The sequence below is a fragment of the Neomonachus schauinslandi genome, chromosome 4 (genome assembly GCF_002201575.2).
Source record: "Neomonachus schauinslandi chromosome 4, ASM220157v2, whole genome shotgun sequence".
NCBI classification, from domain to species: Eukaryota; Metazoa; Chordata; class Mammalia; order Carnivora; family Phocidae; genus Neomonachus; species Neomonachus schauinslandi.
The window spans coordinates 47,135,265-47,154,653 of record NC_058406.1 but is presented as its reverse complement, the minus strand read 5'-3'; the positions used below and the strand labels follow the sequence as shown (position 1 = coordinate 47,154,653).

At 43.6% G+C, this 19,389-nt stretch overlaps 1 protein-coding gene across 4 annotated transcripts in view; it reads right to left on the bottom strand.

Moving 5' to 3' along the window:
- FGGY (FGGY carbohydrate kinase domain containing) overlaps positions 1–19,389 on the bottom strand; it is a 388,228-nt gene that overhangs the window by 172,478 nt on the left and 196,361 nt on the right. The window lies entirely within an intron of this gene.

The following is a 19,389-nucleotide window of genomic DNA, read 5'->3' as shown; positions in this document are numbered from 1 at the left end:
GTTGAGTGACCCAACCAAGGTCACACTGCTAGTTAAGGGCAGAGCTGAATGGGATCTGGCTTAACACATCCCATTTCAATCTCAAAGAAGGCAACTGAGCTGTGTGATGACTGAATCTTTTTGGCATCTCTAGGTCCCCATTCTTACTACTACTTATCACAGAACTCTTGGTGTAAAGGACAGGGTTACTGACAGTGAGTTTCTGTTCCAGGAATGCGCGATAATGGACTTTCCCGTAAATGGTATAAGCTCGGGCTTCGTCTGCACAGACTGTATTTGTTGATATTTGCTGGATAAATGAAGTTATAAATGTGATGACAGAGCTAAAAGGACTATTTAGATCCTAGAATGGTCCATCATTTATTCAAATGTCCAACAAGCATCTTCTATGCACAAAACTATACAGCAGGCGTCGTGAAGTGGGAGCGGCAAACATGCCAACATTCCTCACTACAACACAGGCCGGGGGGGCAGCATGCGGGGGCAGGGCGGAGACGGGGCTCCGGTGGACCTCCCCATCTCCACGCAGCACCAGCCTCGCCCCCACTCCCCACTCTCTTTCCCACTTCAAGACCTTTGCACTTGTTCTTGCCTCTATCTGAAATGCCATTCCCCAACCTCTTTGCCAGGTTACCTCCTATTTATTCCTCACTCCAATGTTATTTTCTCATGCGGCTTCCCTGGTCCTCCAGGAAAGATGGGAGTCTCCCTGTTCAGTATTCAAACACACCCCTGAACTTCCCTAGCACACAAGATAGTGTTTTGTTTTGTTTTTTTAATTTAAATACAAGTAGCCAACATAATAGCACATCATTAGTCTCAATGCAGTGTTCAATAATTCATCAGTTGCATATAACACCCAGTGCTCTTCACATCATGTGCCCTCCTTAATGCCCATCACCCAGGTACCCCACTCCCCCCGACCTCCCCTCCAGCAACCCTCAGTTTGTTTCCTATAGTTAAGAGTCTCTCATGGTTTTTCTCCCTCTCTGATGACTTCCCAATTTTCCCTCCCTTCTCTTATGATCCTTTGTGCTGTTTCTTATATTGCACGAGTGAAACCATATGATAATTTGATTTACTTATTTTGCTCAGCATAATACCCTCCAGTTCCATCCATGTCAATGTAAATGGTTAAGATTTCATCCTTTCTGATGGCTGAGTAATATTCCACTGTGTGTGTGTGTATACCACATCTTCTTTATCCAGTCATCTGTCAATGGACATCTGGGCTCTTTCCATAGTTTGGCTATTGTAGACCTTGTTGCTATGTACATTGGGGTGCAGGTGCCCCTTCAGATCACTACATTTGTATCTTTGGGGTAAATACCTAATAGTGCAATTGCCTGGTTGTAGGGTAGCTCTATTTTCAACTTCTTGAGGAACCTCCATACTGTTTTCCAGAGTGGCTATACCAGCTTGCATTCCCAACAGCAGTGTAAGAGGGTTCCCCTTTTTCCACATCCTCGCCAACATCTGTTGTTTCCTGTCTTGTTCATTTTAGCCATTCTGACTGGTGTGAGGTGGTATCTCATTGTGGTTTTGATCTGTATTTCCCTGATGCCGAGTGGTGTTGAGCATTTTTTCATGTGTCTGTTGGCCATCTGGATGTCTCCTATGGAGAAATGTCCGTTCATGTCTTCTGCCCATTTCTTGATGGATTACTTGTTTTTTGGGTGTTGAGTTTGATTAAGTTCTTTAGATCATGGATACTAGCCCTTTATCTGATATGTCATTTGCAAATATCTTCTCCCATTCTATAGGTTGCCTTTTAGTTTTTTTGACTGTTTCCTTTGCTGTGCAGAAGGTTTTTTATCTTGGTGAAGTCCCAGTAGTTTATTTTTGCTTTTGTTTCCCTTGCCTTTGGAGACGTGTCTATCAAGAAGTTGCTGCGGCCGAGGTCAGAGAGGTTGCTGCCTGTGTTCTCCTCTAGGATTTTGATGGATTCCTGTCTCAATAGGTCTTTCATCCATTGTGAGTTTATCTTTGTGTATGGTGTAAGAAAATGGTCAAATTTCATTCATCTAGATGTGGTTGTCCAATTTTATTGGATGCACCATTTATTGAAGAGACTGTCCATTGGATGTTCTTTCCTGCTTTGTCGAAGACTGGTTGACCATAGAGTTGAGGGTCCATTTCTGGGTTCTCTATTCTGTTCCATTGATCTATGTGTCTGTTTTTGTGCCAATACCATACTGTCTTGATGATTATAGCTTTGTAACAGAGCTTGAAGTCTTGCATTGTGATGCCACCAGCTTTGGTTTTCTTTTTCAACATTCCTCTGGCTATTCGGGGTCTTTTCTGATTCCATACAAATTTTAAGATTATTTGTTCCAGCTCTGTGAAAAGTGTCGATGATATTTTGATAGGGATTGCACTGAATGTGTACATTGCTCTGGGTAGCATAGACATTTTAATAATATTTATTCTTCCAATTCACAAGCATGGAATGTTTTTCCATTTCTTTGTGTCTTCCATGATTTCTTTCATAAGTGTTCTGTAGTTTTTAGAGTACAGATCCTTTGCCTCTTTGGTTAGGTTTATTCCTAGGTATCTTAGGGTTTTGGTGCAATTGTTAATGGGATTGATTCCTTAATTTCTCTTTCTTCTGTCTCATTGTTAGTGTATAGAAATGCTACTAATTTCTTTGCATTGATTTTATATCCTGTCTCATTACTGAATTCTTGTATGAGTTCTAGCAATTTGGGGGTGGAGTCTTTTGGGTTTTCCACACAGAGTATCAAGTCATCTGCAAAGAGTAAGAGTTTGACTTCTTCTTTGCCAATTTGAATGCCTTTATTTCTTTTTGTTGTCTGATTGCTCAGGCTAGGACTTCTAGTACTATGTTGAACAGCAGTGGTGAGAGTGGGCATCCCTGTTGTGTTCCTGACCTTAGGGGAAAGCTCTCAGTTTTTCCCCCATTGAGAATGATACTCGCTGTGGGCTTTTCATAGATGGATTTTATGATATTGAAGTATGTTCCCTCTATCCCTACATTGTGGAGAGTTTCAATCAAGAAAGGATGCTGTATTTTGTCAAATGCTTTTTCTACATCAATTGAGAGGATCATATGGTTCTTGTCCTTTCTTTTATTAATGTGATGTATCACGTTGATTGATCTGTGAATGTTGAACCACACTTGAAGTCCAGGAATAAATCCCATTTGGTTGTGGTGAAGAATCCTTTTAATGCACTGTTGGATCCTATTGGCTAGTATCTTGGTGAGAATTTTGGCATCTATGTTCTTCAGGGATATTGATCTATAATTCTCCTTCTTGGTGGGATCTTTGTCTCATTGTGGGATCAAGTTAATGCTGGCCTCATGGAACGAATTTAGAAGTTTTCCTACCCTTTCTATTTTTTGAAACAGCTTCAGAAGAATAGGTATTAGACACTGGTGGTTTTAAAAACCCTACACTGCCTGCCTCTTCTTCTATAATAAAAGCTTCTGGAAGCTGACACTTTCTTATCCACATGCTTAGAAGCCCAGCCCCTACACAGATGCTAGTGCAGAGCAGGAGGCAAAAGTACCAATGCAGGGGGATGCAAGGATAAGGAAGATGACTCCCTGTCCTTGGGGTGCTCCCAGTCTGGTAGGAGGGAAAGAGAACCCTAAAGGAGCACTTCTCTGAGGGGGGTCAGGATAGGATGGAAGCATGGGGACCACAGGAGCAGCTGAGCTCAATCGGTAGGGGTTCAGGGAGGTTTCCCCAGGAGGTGGGTCAATGCTGTGTTCTGCAGGAATTGGCCAGGGGAAAGGCAGGGTAGGAGTGCCTCCTCAGAACATAAATCCCCAGATATTGACAGCATTGGCTGCTCAGCAAGCAGGCCTTTCCAGAAATCAGGATCTCGAGGGCCAAGGAGAGGCTCTTACATTCCAACAACTTTCTAGGTTTTTCCAAGGCTTTTTCCAAATTCTACCTCCCTAAGCACAGCAACTTGAAAACCTGGGCCATTGTTCAGCAGCGGGGGGGGGGGGGGGGGGGGGGAAATTTTTTCAAACTTTCTATGGTGATTATCACCGCAGTGAGGTCCCAGCAACTGAGTGATTGAGGTCTGAGACTGAGCCTGTAAGAGTCCTGGGCCTATTGGCTTTTATCAAGTCCCCTGCTCTGCTCAGTACTGTGGGTTCCTGCAGACTGCAGTTCAACATCGGCCAGGAGATCTGAAGGCTGCAGAAAGTAGAGAAGCAGAGTGTGTCTCCTTCTCCTGTTTGACTTCAGCTCTGCTGACAGGGCTGCATGGCTCTGACATCTGCTGACACCCTTGGACTCTGGTAACCCCCTCCTTCCTTTGTCTCTCCTGCCTAGGGGTAGAAACAGCTTCCATTTTGCTGATCGCTGGCTTGCTTCACAGGGATATATCCCGTCTTGGCGCCTTCATTATTTGGGTCAACAATTTTCTGTACTAAATTCCCTGTTTTTTAAATACTTAGGGCAGTTTAGATTTTTCTAAGTGGGCCCTGAGTGATACAGCTCCCCATCCAGGGCACAAAGGCTTTCACAGGAAGAAACCCTAGACATGAGCTAGTATTAACTGAGTTGGTTTTGCACATGCTCTCTCCATACCTGTCTCATTTTATTCTTACAACCACTGAATGTGACTGATACTGTTATCATCCTCATTTCAGAGAAGAGGAAACTGAAGCTTACAAATGAGGGGTAACTTAACCACATTCACACAGCTCACAAGAAGCAGGGCTTGGATTCATATCCAGGTAGCCTGATTTCAAACTGTTGGTTCTTAGGTTGTTCTCCAAGGTAAAAACCCAATAACCATGTGGCTGATATTTACTTAGCTGTAGATCTCAAAATACTGGGGTCTTAAAGATACTGATCCTGAGATCCCTGACAGAAGAGGGTTCAGCCACTGCTGGCCCACAGTGTTATAAATAAGTTCAGGGAATTTCTGATGATGACCCATATTTACAGACTCCACATATATAAAGCACAGGCAAAGCCTATCTCACAGGGTTTCAAATGGGAAAGTGAGAAAAAAATAAGTCTGTAGCGTTTCCTTGTTTCTTCTCCAGTAGACTCATTGTTGATATATCTAGGCTTGGAATCTGAGGAGTAGGGCATTGTAATGGGAGAAGAGTGGAATTTGGAGACAGGAAGACCAGCTATAAAACGAAGACAACAGCAGTATCATAGAGTTGCTTGGATACTGAGATTTCAAAAATAAAAGTTTGATTAATGGTAGCTATATCTCCATCACCACTACCAGAATGACCCTCACCACTAGCACCATCATCAGCATCAACATCAACTGAATTATTTCTCAAGAGACAGTTGTATTCTTTCTTCCTTTCTAGCAACCGTACCAGACATCTAAGACAGGCTGAGTACTGTGCTAAGCTCTTTAAATATTATCTCATTTAATTTCCACAACGTCCATATTCTTCCCCCTCCTTAACAGATGCAGAAGGAAAGGATCAGAGTATTCAAGTGACATGCCCAAGGAACATGATGCAGATAGAAGAAGGAGTGTCAGGATTGGACCTTGTCCTGTCCGATTCCAAAGCCCATGCTCCTTCTACACTCCTTCAGTTTTTGATGTTATATTGTCTTATGTAAGGGAAATACATATTTAAGTATCAGCACACCACAGAACCTTGGTAAGAGCCATGGGTTCAGAGTCAGAAAATCTGAGTTTTAGCCCCAATTCTGCCATACTACATCAAAGTTTGAACCGCTCCTCCACATCCACAATGTATGTGAAGACATGGGTCACAAATGGAGATCCTTTCTCAGATACTCTCAGTACACAATACACTTGTGTATTGTGCTTCAAATATTGTGTATTGGTGTTTCTTCAAAAAACCAAGTAAAGTGTCTGCTTTCCTAGAAACAGAAAGGCAGAACAATGCCTCCCTAAGTCCTACATTCTCGAGCTCTGAGATGTCAATCACCTCAGGTCAGGCTCATCTAACATGGGCGAGAGGCAGGTCATGTCCAGATTTCCCTCAGGAGAGGCTCTCTAGCCCCGCTTCATGTCCACCCCAATCCATAGCAGTCCATAGCTGATGCCCACTGTGAGCGGAGAGCTGATGTATCTCGTTTTTCCTTTGGCCACATAGAGCTTGGAGGGGCCTTCCCTGAGAAAAGAGGCCCAAAGCAACAAGGGGCAGGAGGAGCTTTCTCCTTTCTGAATGAATACACTGCACAATTCAGAGAGGACTCACAGGCTGCACGTGCACATCAGGAAACAATTCACAAGACGAGATTTTGTCAAGCACAGCCCTCCAGACTGCTGGGGCCCTTCATAGGGCTGTAAAGTGTCAGTTTATTCGGCATTCTGCAGAAAGCTTAAAGGGCAAAATTAACAGCTGAAGAAATAAGTACCAAAAAAAAAAAAAAAAGTGAGACATTCAATCTTATTTTTCCTGAAACTTGCACAATGCTCAGCTGATGGTAGTCGCTCAATAAATTTTTGTTGAATGAAAAAAAAATCAGGAAAATAAGCTTACGGAGTCAATCAATCAATGCAAGCCTTCTTATTTAATGATTCCTACCCCTCCACATACACAGAACACAGTTCGTACCAAGGAATAGGTTTTAAAACAAAATTAAAAAGAAAAAATTAAAACTTCACGTACAACTCTCCCATTTACCATTGTGTGTTGTCTCCTTCCCTCTCCCCTATCTACCAACCATCCATTTTTCCTTCCATCCTTTTTTTCAATATCTACTACATTTATGTAAAAGAAAATAGAAACTTTGCAAATGTTATGATTAAGAGTAAGTCATCCTATAATTTATCAAGCCACACTGCTTTGTAAACTTTAAAGGATTATATGGAAAAAAATCATCTCAAGTTCTAGGATTTGTGTTATAATTATCTCATACTTTATAGCTATATAAAGTACTTTATAACTTGCAAAGCATCCTCAAACACTGTACCCTTCATTTAGCTTTTAGAAAATCCTGAGAAATGTGTTATTTTCTCTCCAGGTCGGAGTGGAAGAAACTGAGTTTCAGAAATGTGAAGTAACTCAGTCAAATTTATTTAGCTACTTAGAGGGAGAGGCAGGGCTCAAACTAGGATTTTCAGCCTCCCGGCCTATAGTTTTGTTTTTGTTTTTCCCTGTGTTTGAAAATAAAAAGGGCGGGGGCACCTGGGTGGCTCAGATGGTTAAGCGTCTGCCTTCGGCTCAGGTCATGATCCCAGGGTCCTGGGATCGAGTCCCACATCGGGCTCCCTGCTCCTTGGGAGCCTGCTTCTCCCTCTGCTTCTCTCTGTCTCTCATGAATAAATAAATAAAATCTTTAAAAAAAAAAAGAAAAGAAAAAGGGCTGCTACAGATGTGTTGGCATCCTGAAAAAATTCTCTTGAAATAACAGCCTCAGACACCTTTTCTGAAGAGAAAAAGAACGAGGGTTTTGAACACTACCTAAGACTATATCATCTTTAGATTACAGATTTGGCCATTTGGGGGGATGAATAGATTGATAATTCTATCCAATGAGTTGTTCTACTAAGAGGTTGATAGGGTCTCTGGGGAGGAGGCTCTTTGGAGACCACCAGCCTCACATTTATAAGGCCTGCACCAACAACAGTCAGCTCTTGGAAGGGTAAGAATCGTATCGAAGACATTTACTCTACAGAGGACAAAACGCTAGTCTATATACAAGAAAACACTGAACTCTACTCTTCTAATACTCTTTCATGCTATACAGACTAGAACACATGGGGTTGACATTATAGTGCTGCGCTTAAAGACATGGAATCATTCGTCATGGGACCTTACTCACGTTTCTTATCTTTATGTTTCAGTATCCACATCTGTACAATTTGAATAATGCTATCTTCCTCTAGGACTGTTACAAGGACTAGATGTGTGAATATATGTAAAGTGTTGTCCAATAGAGAGAATGCTCTGAGATGACGGCAATGTTCTAGATCTGCAGTCCGATATAGTAGTCACCAGGCCCACCTAGCAACTGAGCATCTGAAATGTGGACCGTGCAAGTGAGGGACTGACGCTTCTATCTTGTTCAACTTTGTTTAAATAGCCACATGTGACCAGTGGATACATACAGTGCAGGTCAGAGCATGCCCCACACTATATGAACAGCTTATTGTTTTTATTACTGTAGTTATTGTTGTCCTCAGACTGAGAGACTTGATTTTCACTTACATGCCCTTGGGCAAATGCCTTGATCTCTAAGAACCTCAATTTTGGTATCTGAAGATTCTGGAATAACAACACTTACCTAACAAGATTGCTGTGGGAATTAAGTGAAATGCATATGGAACATAATAGTACTCGATAAATGAGAATCCTTAAATCGAGGACCTATGGAAGTGCTTGGCACAATTGTACAGTCTTTCTACTTAGTCCTGACTGTGTCTTGCTCATCCATACCACTGATCATTTGCTCATGCTGTTCCTTCTGCTTAGAATATTCTTTCTACAGTAGACTCCCTCCCCTGACAATCACCCTGACAAACACAGACTATGTTTTGAAGACTCAACTCTTTCATCAGAAGTCTTCCCTGACCACATCTTTCCCCATCCCTCCAGATACTCCGGCCAAGGAGAACCAACAGAACCTCTCTCCTTACACCCCACTCCCTGACACTGTCCAGAGTCTATCAGTGTATCTGTGATTTCTTTGTGTGCACAGCTGTCTCCCTCTACTAGACGATGAGCAGACTGAGGCCAGGGCAGCGGCTCACTAAATTTTGCTGCTGGTGTTGTTGTTGTTGTTTTAAGCTTTTTAAAAAATATTTTATTTATTTGTCAGAGAGAAAGAGAGAGAGAGAGCACAAGCAGGGGGAGCAGCAGAGGGAGAGGGAGAAGCAGGCTCCCTGCTGAGCATGGAGCCCAACGCAGGGACTCGATCCCAGGACCCTGGGATCATGACCTGAGCCGAAGGCAGACACTTAACCGACTGAGCCACCCAGGTGCCCCACTGTTGTTGTTTAATACATGAATGGATGGATGGGGCGGAAGGCAGGTATTAGTAAAGCCCAAAGCATTTTCTAGAAAAAAGTGGCAGATGTAATCATGGAAAAATGCTATGTGTCTTAATATGACTAACGGTGAAAAGTGCTGAAGAGGTTTGAGTGACAATTCATGGGTAATAGTAAAATTATCACTGGAGCCTCACAACACATCTTGTTTAGAAGAGTTAAATCACTGGTAGAGGAAAGGTCCTAGGATCCTTATGCTTACTGCAAGATGGCAAGATGGCTTTGTGCCTGACACCTTGCAAAACTACTGTATTAACTCTTCTAAGAATCCAGAGAGGTAGTTATTACCACACCGTTTTACTAACAGGGAAAATGAGAGCATAGTTTCAAGTAACTTGTCCAAGGTCCCTCAGAAGGAGAGTGGGGGAAGAGGGTGTCACAAGCAGGTCTACTGAACTCTAAATCCTAAAGAGCCTACAGAAATGGTTCCTTTCTTTTCAACTGTGTGCAAGAATGCTAAGGATTTACACTCAGCATAGCTGAACTCAGATCCCTTTCAGGATTTATTGTTATAATGCCACCACAGCAAGCCCACAGGGTTCATCTCAAGCCCAACACAAGAAGGGGAGTGAAACAGCTGAAAAGATTTCTGCGAGCCTAGTGTTTGATGAAATACCACTTTGGCTTTTAAATGCGGTTTAGAATTCACCCAGTCTAAATCCTGAAGTAGACTTATCTTTAAAAACAACAACAACAACAAAAACCCCTACATGATAAGTCTACAAAGAAATTTTACACACCTTGACACGGCCACCATCTCCCACCCCACACCGCACCCTCCACAGAGCCAGAAGGAGAACAGCGAAGGTCTCCGTCTAAATGAGATGTGGACAGACTTTCACTGGATATTTTTTTTTTTTTTTTTAAGATTTTATTTATTTATTTATTTGCCAGAGAGAGAGAGAGAGTACAAACAGGGGAGCAGCAGACAGAGGGAGAGGCAGGCTCCCCGCTGAGCCACGAGCCCGATGTGGGACTCGATCCCAGGACCCTGAGATCATGACCTGAGCTGAAGGCAGATGCCCAACCATCTGAGCCACCCAGGCGCCCCTTCACTGGATATTTGAACTAGTTAGGGTGTAACGGTTAAGAACAAGAACTCTAGAATTGGACTACCTGATTTAAAGATCACCTCCCCTTCCTGTGCCTCAGTTTCCTCATTGATAAAATTGGAATGATGATAATGTGTAACTCATAAGGCTATTGTGCAGATGAAGTGAGAAGAACAGGGCCTGGAACATAGTTTACTCGATATATTTTTGCTATTGTTGTGACTACTGACAACTCTCGGTCTGGGGTGTTAATAGCACGGCTTGGCAGGAGAGAGCAGACACTCAAGTTCGGCATGGTGCGTGCTCTGCCTGAGTTATTTGGGTTTACTTGGGTTGACTGGAACACTTTTTTTTCTTTTTTTTTTCTGTCCTTGAGTACACAACCAGTGACAGGATAATAATGCAGGGCCCCGGGGAATAAGGAAAATGAGGTACCAGGTAGCAGCAACAATCCAGGCTAACATTTTAAACATTGTTGAGAATAAACCAAAAGCTGTCTTTATCTCTAAAAGCCACAACAACATGTAGCACTCCTCATACTGCAATTCAACTTGGAGGTGGCATTTCTCACTTCTTTCTAAATGCTACACTCTTCCATGACTGGCACCAATCAGAAATACAAGAGCCCTGGGAGGGCCAAAGAACAAAGAACCAACCTTCAGAGAACTGGGTCTCACTCCTCTGTCCCTCCCTTCTAGCCAGAAAGATCAAATCTCGAAGGTAGACTAATATGTAATAGCTTGGAAATCTGAGCCTTAGAGAATGCTAGCGAAATCCACAGGAAAGACAAAGCAAAAACTTGGTTTCAGAAATTCCTTTCTTCTTAACCTCAATACAGCCTCCAGACTACTTGGACATTCTCATCTATGACCTCATAAAAGACAATTTTTCACTTGCAGGCATTAGACAGGGTAAAGGGTCAGGCTGAAATCCAATGCAAATGGCCAAGTTAACACACGAAAATTACTTTCTTTCTAAAATGAAGAAATCAAAAGAAAGAGGACTGGCACAAGTACAAGAAATGTATCTTATGAAATAAATCCTTAAATAGATCTGAAACTGATTCTAAATCACACAGCTTCCTTCTGATACCTTACAAACTAATTCAGCAGCTATATGCTGACTCCCAATTATGAGCCAGGCACTGTGTTAGGGGTTAGAGATCTACAGATGGAAGATTTATTCTACATGGTCCCAGCCTAGTAGGTGGGGAGAGATATATAGGCAAACACTGAGAAGACAGTATGGAACAATTTGTGACTCAGACCTGAGTAAGTCTGACGGAAGTATGGAGCCCTGGCCCCTGACATAGCTCGGGCAGTCAGGGAAGACCCACTGAAGGAGGTGAGGCAGGAGTCATGTCAGTCGGCATGGGGAGGAGAGAGGGAGGGAAAGGAGTTTCCGGTAGACCTTGAGACAAAACAAAAACACGAGAGAGAAAGGTCGCTGGGCCACACTGTCTGAGGTGACAAGAGTCTTGTATTCTGAAGACCTTGGTTGGTGTAAAGCTCTGGGTCTGAATCAGATGGATCTACATTTGATTCCGAGTTCACAAGTGTGCTCAGCAACCTTCGACAAGCTAACTTATCTCAGCTAACTTCGAGACTCAGTTTCCTCAGCTGTAAGGTGGGAAGAATGGCGTGTGCTTTATGGAGTTACTCTTCCTGGCTTTAGCACTGTATGTCCAGGGTCCCAGGACACCTCCCCACAGTCCCGAGCAAACTGGAATGGTTGGTCACCCTATGTAGAGGGCAAGTGGCTTTGTGCCTGGGATATAGGAACTGCCAAATAAATGTTAGTGTCCCATTTCTTCCTGGAGAAAGCAACAGTACATTTCCTTCAGCAACCTTCTTGCCCCTGGACAAAGGGTCTCATTTATAAAATTCTCCGATGGCTCCTTTAAGGTGAAGAGAGGAACCAGCAGCCCTGATAATCCCCTCAGAGACATAGAGCAGACCAGTGTGATGCTGCAGGAAAATACCAGGAGGGACATAGGACTTGCTCAGACAGCCTACAGGACACTTGGACTATAGGGTGAGGCCTGAAATCTCAGAGAAAAAGACCTCATTTGGCAGGCGAACACTCCCCAACCTCTGATGCCAAGCTCAGAACCTCCTCCCTTGGTAGGAGTTTCGGTTCCATCAAAAACTTCCAGAGGTTTTGTGGGGTTAGTTGAACATTGACAGATTCTTCAAAGCCTGGAATTCACTCTGCGAGCCCAAACCAGGCCAAGTTTCTATGGGGCGAGGATTTCCCCCAGGGAGGGTCACTGGGCTCCACCACCCCTAGACTGATTAATCTACCCCTGCCCCAAGCTTCAGACAACAAGGAGACAAAAAAGAAAAAGAGACCCTGAAGCTGGATCCTGATTCAACACCTCCAGCGCCATTCCCGGGAGAGTGGGGGTGGGAGTGTAAGGCGACCCTCAGCACCGGATAGGAGTCAGGCCAGAGCCAGGCCAGAGTGGCAGAGAATTAAAAGTGATATGCAGAGCAGCTGGAGAGGGAGAAAAAAAAAATTCTGAGCAGGATGAAGGGCCTAGGGTTTTAACACAATGAATGACATGTGGCTGAAATAGTTTCAAAGCGAACAAAAGCTTAGGTAAATAAATAGTGTGGAAGATGAGAGCAAAAACGAATTACAGGAAATCCCACGAGGAATACACTGGCATTTTTCAAAAACTGCAGTTGAAACAACATCTTTGCTTCAGCAGAGATCAAGACTCAGCCCTCCCGTTCCACCTATGCACCTGCTCCTGAAGCCAGCTTCTTGGGAGCACAGCCCTGGCCAAGCATGGCTCTCCTTTCTCTGTGCCCGTTCCAGGCTCCATGGGGGTAACGGGTAATAGCTAGAAAGGGAGACACTTCCAGGCACCCCAGTGACTCACTGTGTGATCGCAGGCAAATGAGCTGAGCTCCTTGCTTCTCTGATACCTCATCTGTAAAAGGGGAAGTGATGACTTCAAAGTAGAAGTGTAAAAATATCCCCTTGGTTTGAAAGCACAGTGCTGGTATGTGTTAGGCCCTGAGTAATGTTCTCTACCCACTGCGCTTGGTAGGATTCAATGTGAGCAACATTCATCTAGCACTACTCTACGTCCAGTGCCACACTCGGCATTGTAGGGGAAACAATGCTTGCAAAAACACAATCACTGTCCTCAAAGAGCTTACAAACTCACGGGAGCCACGGATGCTTGAACACAGCAGACTGACAATGTCTGCAACAGAAGCACAAACAAGCCTCTGGCAGGAAGAGCTAAGGACGCCCGGGGTGGGGGGTTCAGGGACACAGGGGTTCTCCACTGCAGCCCTCCTCCCTCTTCACCCTGATGGCTTGAGCACACCTGCGCTCCACGTCGGCCCCAGCTATTCTCAAAAGCCTTAGCACTTCTTTACGTCACTTTACACCATCACAGCTGATACATGTGTCATATCTACCTGTGCCAGGCACTGTTGCAAGCGCTTCACGGAAATTCATTGATTTCATCCTCACAACCGCGGCTGTGATGCCCATCTTATGAAAACTGAGACCTACCAGGTTAAGTAACTGACCTGCAATCACACAGGGAGTAGCAGGTGATGGTGTGGACTGTAACTCAGTCTGGCTCCAGGGATCATGCTTTTCCCCAAACATTAGGCTGCTGGAATGGTGCAGGTGGTTTTGGTACACACAGGCACACATTTCTGTTAGGTCTATGCTCTATACCCACATTACTGTTCACTCTCTGCTCTCTTCCGAAACTCCGTATTTCAAAGGGAAGAATTTTTCAATGATTTAAAAAGTAACTCCCGGTCTGCCACCTCAAAGCACCCGCAGGCAAGCCCAGACTGTGGCCAACTCGGGGCCCTTTCCTCCTGAACACGCTGGAGCAGGAACTCGGAGGCCCCGTTCTGTGAGGCCCAGAGGCAGCAACCCGTGAGAGGATGTGAAGCAGATGCCACCTGGCCAGGGCCTTTCAACCTTGCAGTGGCCCCCTGGGTACCGTCCCCCAAAGTGAGCCTGCTCTTCTCATCATCCATGTCCTCCCCACATCCTGCCTTCTGCTTGTCAACCTACAGCCTAAATTCTGGTGGGCCAGCAGGCATTCCCTCATTTTACACTCTGTCGTCTTTCCGTGGGGCTGTGTGGCCTGAGTCCGTTCCGGCTGCTAACCCAGAACGGCATAAACTGCTGGCTGAAACAAGACACATTTCTCTCTCACAATTCTGGTGGCTGGACGTCCAGCTGAGACCAGGGTGCCAGCAGGGGCAGGTTCAGCTGTCGGCCTTCTTCTTTCTTTACAGATGGCTGTCTTTTGGCTGTGTCCTCACAGCAGGGAGAGAAACACCAAGCTCTCCCATCTCTTCTTAGAAAGGCAACAACCCCATTCACAAGGGCTCCATCCTCAGGACTGAATTTTCTCTCAAAGGCCCCACACTTCCTAATACCATCACCTTTGTGCTTAGAATTTCAACATATGAATTTGGGCAGGGCCCACACTCAGTCCATAGCGCGCATGGTCCAAGGTGGAGACAGAAGGAGCTTAGAGTCCTTGCCTTTATATATAAGAGAAGGTCCCTGTAATATGACATGGAGAGAGCATTAACTGATGATCTCATTTCAGCCGAGGAGGCTGGAATTCTACTTAACACATTGCTAAGGGAAGCTCACTGTTTAGACACCAAAACAGAAAAATGTTACCACCTTTATCCCCAACATGTACTGTGCACTGAAAAAGAAGACTCTGAACATTATTTCTGCCTTTCTCGATGACTTATCAGTATGCCAAGGAGGAAGGAGGAACTAACTTTATTAAGCACCTAATATAGGCCAGCAAGTGTGTTGAGTTGTAAGTTGTTCCTCTGTGTGCCGATGCATCCTGAGTTCATGCCTATCCAATTGCTTCTGATGGCCTATTACATATTAAACCACTCACCTCACCCCCTTCCACTCCTGATGGCCAGACCAGGTCATTCTCCTGCCTGCATTCCCAGCGGCTGGTGCAGGGCTACATGATGCTAACGCTTCATAACTTCTATTCCCTTTGACGTTTTTAATAAACTTTATCAGTGAAGTATAGCATGCCTTAAAAGGCCACAAATTTTAAACATACACGTTAGTGAAATCTCACAAAGTAAACACACCTACCCAGATGAAGAAATACACCCCTTCATGCCCTTTTCCAGACACCACACCCACCAAAGAAAACTACTAGGTGTCTAGACCATAGGATTTGCCTGATTTTTAATTTTTAAACCATTCAGATGTTTTCTTTGTGCCAGCTTCTGTCATCCATATTTGTGAGATTCAACCACGTTGCTGTGTGCAGCAATTTCTGTACAGTTTTATCACCGAGCGAGATGCCACTGCATGAATATATCAACCATTTATTTATTCATTCTACTACGGATGGGCGTTTGGGTGGTGTTTTCAGTCTTTGGCTTTTACAAATAAAGGTGTGCTGTGTATTCTCAGGCATGCTTTTTTGGGGGTGGGGGTGCACACTGCTGTTGGGTAGATGCCTAAGTGGGACTGCTGACTCAGAGCATATGGAGATACGGCCGACCTCTCTCCAGGGTGGTGCACCAACTCCTACCCCTGTGGCAGTGCTTCAGCCCCTCAGGGGCTTCATATCCCGGTAACACTTAGTATTATCAATCTTCTTAATTCTAGCCAACATGGTGGGTGTGTAGTGGTCTCCTACTGTGGTTCTAATTTAGACTTTCCGAATGACTAATGAGGTGGAGAAACTTCATATTTTATTGTTCATTTGCATGTCCTCTTTTCTGCAAAAACATCCAAATAATTTTTGTCATTCTCCTGTCGGCACAGCAGGAAATGGTTTTTTTGTTTGTGTTTTTTAAATTTTTATTATTATGATTATTATTTTTTACTAATTTGTAGAAATTCTTTCTATACTCTGGATACAGGTCCTTTGTTATATGTATTGCAAATAGCATTTTTCATTTTGTGGCTCCCATTTCCCCTCTTCATTGGCATCTTTTGAGGAAAAGAATTTCCTGGTTTTAATATAGTCCAATTTATCAACCTTTTTCTTTATGGTTGTACTTATACTTATGTCCTATTAAAGAAACATCTACCTATCCTAAAGTCATGAAGATCTTCTCCCAAATACTGCCTTTTAGAAACTTCATATTTTGTATTTCATATTAGGCCTATAATCCAATTGGAATTTATTTTCCTATATAGGATAAAGGCCATCATTCAATTTTTCCCATATCGGTATCTGACATAGCCACCATCTTTTTCTCACTGATCATCAGTCTCTTTTTGTTTAATTTTTTAATCTTTCCCTCTTTTCCCTTCCTACTGGTTCTGCCTTGGGCCCAGCATTCAACATATCTTACCTCAGTGCTGTCCTATCCTGAGCCATTAACTTTATGGTCTCCAAAGTTTCTACTTAAAAGCTATTACCTTAAGGATAAAAAGTCCAAACTCTTTAAAATGGCATTTAAGGCCCTTGAAAACCTGGTCCCCACACATACCTCCTACCCGTCTGTTTCAGCATGCATATCCTGGATAACACATCTCAGTACTGTGTGGCCCAGATATTCTCATGCTTCTGGATTTTAGTGCATGCTGTCTTCTTCTGCCTCCCTCTCTCCTCTCCCCTACATTCCTGCCTGCCTCATACCTATTTTATCTATCTGATAAATTCCTTTTTTCTCTCTCTTATTCATCTTCCAAGTCAAATCAATACCATTTGTGAAGGAGAAATCTTCCCGATCCACTCAGGTAAAATGAGTTTAGACTCCTGGAATATTCCATGCATGCTTCTATCAAACAGTTCCCACACCATATTATGACAGTTTACTTGTTTGTTTCTACAACTAGAATGTGAGCTCCTTGAGGGCAGGGACTTAGATTTGTTCATATGCCTATCTCTAGTTCCTGGCATAGTACCTGGCACTTAGTGAGGACGTGTTACCTGTTGGTTGAAGGTGGAAAAAAAGACTATTTTTTCCCTGCCAGCTATTATTTCTTACTGCCAATCTGCCATATTTTACCAAAATTCTAAGTCAACAGTGCTGGGTGACAGCTGAGAATGGTCCTTGGACTTTCCTACAGTACGTGGACTCTGAGACAAGTGTCTTCTCAACTTTTGGAGGTCTAGTGTTTTGCTTATTTAACTTCAGGATTCATAGCTCTGCTTTAAATGGATGAGTTCACTGGATATCTCCACCAAAGATAAGAGACTTTAATGAATGCCCAGCTTAGAAATTGAATTACAGACTTGAAATTGACAAGTTATTATCTTCTTCCAAATATGAGAGAAAATTTATTTCAAATAAAGAAGTCACTTCCATGCATTTAATTTAGTAATAGCTAGATGATATATAAAGAGAATCTAAAATTTTAAATAACTCTTGCCTAATAATGTATTTAGAAAATAAAGAAGGTGTCAAATTCCCTGTCTTTTTCAAATTCCCTGTCCTCCTTTCAAGGGCCACTGCCACACCCCTATTCCAGGTTACTCTTTCTCCAGCGCTCTTTCCTCTTCCTCAACTACTATGTATAGAACTACACAAAGCCCTGACGGAAATGACTCGGGTAAAACTCCCCTCAATGGCTCGCCAAAGTCTGGGGGAAGAGGGAGGAGGACTAACTTCTCAAAATGGCGCTCGAGGACTGCTGATCATGCCCACTTACTTGATGTTGATAGCCCCATATTACAGGAATCCCTTAGAGACATCAGAGATTTCGGCCAAACTGAAAAGCTCATCATTTCCCAAGCTCCCGTGCCTTCACTTATGTTACATTCTCCATTCAGAAGATTCAACATTTCTTCGCTTCTAGTGGAGAAAATACCTATTGTCTTATGTTCAGTTCAAAGCTACCCCTCTGTGAAAGTAAAAGAAATGCCATTAAAAATGGAGTTGGGCAGCCCTGCGGGGGGGAGCTCTCACACACGTGCTACTCACTGAGGCTGGCATCACCAGCAGAAAGACGGAAGATAAGAATTATCTTGCAAGGGAAGCCATTTTTCACATAGGAATTCCATCTCCCGCTTGTAAGAAAAAGGAAGAAGATCCCTCCCTGCCCCAGCAACAACACACTAGCCTCCGCTTATAGTCACTGAGGAACTACCACACCTCAAACTCTTGTTCTTCTCCAGTGAACTTTTGTTCAAAACAACCCTCCCCAATTGCCTCCTTCCTGCTACAAACATGAGCTCCTCTCCTTTGTTCTCCAGACTTGTCAATGGTTCGCCATAGTTAGCTTGTCCCATATTGCAACTCCTCTGCTATTCCCGAATAAAACTCATTCCGCTAGTCAGATAACTGGCTGTTTTATTTTTAAAGCTGACACCTCCCACTTCCCTGAAGAAGCATGGTAGCTGATACTCAGGGGGTTATCATTACTGGTTGTATGACCTGGAGCAAGCTGCGGGAGTTGACGTCAAGATTACACATGGAGACGATCCAGCACACGTTTCTGTCACACTGAGGTCATTCAATGAATACCAGCATCTTTGTCCTTCCCCTGCCTTACTATTTCTACTGAGACATCCCCCTTTTTCAAATCCCTGTACAACCTGGTCCACATGCTATCTCCATCTTGTTAAATCACTGTCTTCACCACGGTAACTAGAATAGTGCTTAGCATGTTGTTAGTAAACAAACCCATTAACTACTGTACATAATCATTCATTTACTGAGTTAAATGCCGGGGTCTGAAGTTACAAAGATGAATAGGACCAGACTGCATTGCCCACAAGAAGCTCACCGTCTAAGTAGGGGCAGAGAGTAATGCAACCATGTCTTCAACCATTTCAGTGTTACTGTGTGTTACCTGTAATGATGGACAGGCACAGGGGAATCACGGGCAGGCCACATGCATTAGGCTGGGCAATCATGTCACACCACAGTAATGCAGACAACGAATGAACAAGAGCCACATTATTCGGGCATACTTAATACATTTCACAGAGTTGAGTTGTGTGGGTTTTTCTTTACAACTTTCAGCTGTGAGATGCCTGAATCTAGAAGGTGCGTACAGTTTTCGCCCCTATTATTGATCCTGGTGGAGGAGGCCCCCCTCAGGGCTTCACAGTGGGGGAGCCACAGGTTGGTACACCTTAATTCCCGAAGCTAAAGTGAGCCCAGGGGCTTGCAGCAATACGCATCAACGACTCAAGCCACCCTACTTACACAAAATATAAGAGCCAAGGCTTTCCCTAGACCTTTGCATTTGATGCAAAGATTTTCCATGTTTTCTGTTTTGAAAATTTTTTAAAAAATATTATCTATAGCTAACTCAGTTAACACAGGCTTGCATAAAGCTCTATGATGGTAAGACCTGGAGTCGGACAGACCAAGGTTCTCAAAATTCCACCAGACTTGCTGCCTGAGCCTAG